General features: G+C 43.4%; 1 protein-coding gene and 1 pseudogene across 1 annotated transcript in view; both read left to right on the plus strand.

The window, feature by feature from the left end:
* KDM1B (lysine demethylase 1B) overlaps nucleotides 1-4001 on the plus strand; it is a 99776-nt gene that overhangs the window by 13625 nt on the left and 82150 nt on the right. The window lies entirely within an intron of this gene.
* On the plus strand, nucleotides 8-2722 carry LOC101417842 (aminoacyl tRNA synthase complex-interacting multifunctional protein 1 pseudogene; annotated as a pseudogene).

Here is a 4001-nt window from a genome sequence, read left to right on the forward strand (position 1 = left end):
GGCCAAGATGACAACCAATGATGCTCTTCTGCAGAACATCGAAAGGATGTAGAGGCAGATCAGATGATTGGATATCTTAAGCAGCAAGCTGTGGTTTGTTTGTTTTTTTTAGGAGGTACCGGAGATTGAACCCAGGACCTCATACATGGGCAGCAGGCGCTCAACCACTTGAGCTACATCCGCTCCCCAAGTTGCTCTTTTTGAGAAAGCAATTTTGCAGGCAACTTTGAAAGAAGAGAAGAAACTTCATGTTGAAAACGCTAAAGAAAGAAATTGAAGAACTGAAACAAGTGCTAATTCAGGCAGACATTCGAAATGGAGTGAAGCCAATACCAGTCCCATCTGGTAGTCTGCTGCAAGCTAATTCCACACTTTCTGAAAATGTGGTACAGTCTACACCAATAACAACTTTAGCTTCTGGTGCCAATGAACAGATACATGGAGGGAGAGAAGGGGAAGAGAAGGTGAAAGAAAAAATTGAAAAGAAAGGAGAGAAGGAGAAAAAACAGCAGTAATCAGTAGCAGGAAGTAGTGATTCTAAGGCAATAGATGCTTCCTGTCTGGTTCTTAAAACTGATTGTATCATCACGGCCTGAAAACACCCCGACGAGGATCCTTTGTATATAGAAGTAGATGTTGGAGAAACAGCCCCAAAAAGAGTTGTCAGTGGCCTGGTGAGTCATATTCCTCTTGAACAGATGCAAAATCAGATGATGACTTACTTTCCTTTGTGACCTCAAGCCTGCAGAGACGAGGGAGTACTAGCTCAAGCAGTGGCGATGCGCTAGTTTACCAGAGAGTGTCGAAATCTTGGCTCCTTCTAACGGGTCTCTTCCTGGAGACAGTTATTTTTGATGCTTCCCTGGAGAGCCTGACAAGGAACTAAAGCCTAAGAAGATCTGGGTGCAGGTACAGCCTGACCTTGACACTAACGACACGTGGGTGGCTCCAAACAAAGGCGCTTCCTTTGCGGTGAACAGGACGCGAGTGCTGGGCTCAAACTATGGCCAGCAGTGGAGTCAAATCAAATCAAATGTTTCAGGTATTGGAATTCACTGGAGAAAGCTTTAACAATAAAAAAGAATATATCCCATGTACCTCAGGAAAAAAAATCTAACTTTAAGGGCTAAAGAAATACAAGGAATGATAGTAAAATATAATACTCTGTTATATCACCGCACCTTTGCAAGAACATACACATATGCGTAGAAAAAGGATGAGAGGAAAACTTCACCCCTTTAGCAGGAATTCTCTCTAGAGATAGGATTTTGGTTGCTTTTTTTTAGACTTTTCAAATTTTCAACAAGGAGTTAGTATTATTTTTCCTTAATTAAATATAGATAATTATTAATATTTTATGGTGTATTTTATTTACGGATACTTACCTTGATTACCCCTCCGATTCTCTGTTGAGAGTTAACCCCAATAGTGAATTAAATTTCTATTAATACCCACTAGTTAGGAATCAGATTTTCAGACATGTAGTTTTAGTTCGCATATTAAAGGTACATATAATTGATAAATTGATAATTGGGGATATGATAATTTGCCCCAAATTAGCAGAGTAACCATGCTTAAGGCACATATAGTAAATTCTATCCTGTCCCCTCAACTCAGCCACGCTAATGAATTTGCAAGTATCATGCTTTATAAGGAATAAATCACATCAAATGAGAAGCGAGGGAATGTTTGCTCTTAAGATTTAAAGACAATGCTGATTTTTAAAGACATTCGGGGCGGCGGACTTGGCCCAGTGGTTAGGGCGTCTGTCTACCACATGGGAGGTCCGCGGTTCAAACCCCGGGCCCCCTTGACCCATGTGCAGCTGGCCCACGTGCAGTGCTGATGCACGCAAGGAGTGCCCTGCCACGCATGGGTGTCCCCCATGTAGGGGAGCCTCATGCGCAAGGAGTGCACCCCGTAAGGAGAGCTGCCCAGTGTGAAAGAGAGTTCAGCCTGCCCAGGAATGGCGCCGCACACACGGAGAGCTGACACAGCAAGATAACGCAACGAAAAGAAACTCCCATGCCATTGACAACAACAGAAGTGGACAAAGAAAATGCAGCAAATAGATACAGAGAACAGACAACCGGGGTGGGAGGGGGGAAAGGGGAGATAAATAAATAAATAAATCTTAAAAAAAAAAAAGACATTTGGTAAAATCTGAATCTCCCTACACATATGTACACATACACACACCTCTAAATTGCCTCTCCTTGTTAGAAGAAAACACCAAGAGTTAGGTGCTAAGGTTGTGAATTAGTAAAATTACTCCCAGATGAATTTCTCTGATGGGTCAGGTTTCTACTTAGCACTTCATTCTTCGGCCCAAGAATCTCCTTTCATCTGGGAGCTTCTCCCACAAGTCCATCTTCTGGGGTCCACAAACTATTAACCTTTTATGGGACCAAGTCTAAGCCCAGCACAGGTAGGTGTTAAAGCTGTTGGTTATATTTAGTTTTATTTTTCTTTCCACATTCACCCAAATGGACTGATTATTACATACACTTCTTATTTCTTCCTGTCCACGCATATAACTTTAAGAATGTATATGCTAACTTTAGGCAGAACAATGTACTTACTTACTTTTTAAGATTTGTTTTATTTTTTTCTCCCCACCCCTTGAGGTTTTGTATTTCCTGTGTCCTTGTCTTCTTTTCAGGAGGCACCGGGAACCAAACCCGGGACCTCCGATGTGGGAGGGAAGCGCCTGATCGCCTGAGCCACCTCCGTTCCCTGCTTTGTTGTGTCTGACACTGTGTTTTCCTCGTGTCTCTTGTTGTGCCAGCTCGTTGTCCTGCTCGTCCTCTTTTAGGATGGAACTGTCTTGCTTGCAGTTGAAGATAATCTTGCTTCTCGGGTTGGGCGTTGTCCATCATCCTTTTGTTAGTTGCCCAGCGCGAGTCTGCTGAACTGGAGAGTAGGTGTTGGCTGCAACTCTGCTGAGATCCAGGGCTCAACAGGCAATGAGCAGCCAGAGGACTTATGTCTTGGGGACTTATATTTACCCAGTATAGTGCTTGCCGCAGAGTCTGGAGGATTGCAGCCATCTTGGATACTCCCCTCTTGAGACTTTTTAAAAGATCAATATGCTCCCAAGTTACAGAAATCAGTTCTAGCTACTCAAGGGAAGAGCTCTAGAACACAGAATATGGAGTGCTCTCCTGGTGCAGCTGGGCTTCAGGACAAAATGGAGCCTCATGGTCTCCCCCAGCCCGTCTCTGCTCCTTTTGCTGCAGATCCACCTTCTCTGTTCTACAGATCTGTAGGGTAGACTGTGGCTGCCCCATGGCACCTGAGTTTATACGCTAGGGCTTCATCCACCTTAAGCCCCTGGCCAACTTGTGTTTCCTGCCTCAATTCCAAAATTCTCTGCAGGGAACCTGATTGGCCCAGCTCGGGTCAGTTGTCCATTCTTGGACCACTCAACTGGCTAAGGAAGTGGAGGCAGGTAGTTGTGGTTTTTGTGAGCCCACGCTGTGGCCCGGGGTGGGGCTAAAGAACCAAGAATCCTTGTGAACTGGGAAGACCCTGCAAGTCAACAGCCCTCTAAGCATCCTGTAGAAAAGAGCAACAAGAGCAATGCTAGAGAAGGGGGAGCAGTTTCCAAACTAGAGGCAAAGGGTGTGGAGACCCTAGAGAAGTCTGTGCAAAGTTTATGCCTAAGACATATTTTTGGGGAGAGCATCCATTGTGTCATCACAAAGGGGTCTGCAATCTCCCCATTAACAATTGTTAATCCAGTACACACAAACGGCACACAATTACACAATTAAATAAGTTATTTTTTAGAAATCACGCCATTCCATTAACATGAGCTAAACAATCAAAGCCTTTTAGATATTAGGAGGGGAATGTTTGATTTAATAAAATGTGTTAATGAAAAACAGATTTTAATCTAAACTTTCATAGTGAACAGTCATGCATCTGGATTCACTGCACGTCATGAAACTTCATCACTTAAACAAGATTAACCTAGAGAAAACAAAAAACTTTCAAAC

This window comes from Dasypus novemcinctus, chromosome 22 (assembly GCF_030445035.2).
Source record: "Dasypus novemcinctus isolate mDasNov1 chromosome 22, mDasNov1.1.hap2, whole genome shotgun sequence".
NCBI lineage: Eukaryota > Metazoa > Chordata > Mammalia > Cingulata > Dasypodidae > Dasypus > Dasypus novemcinctus.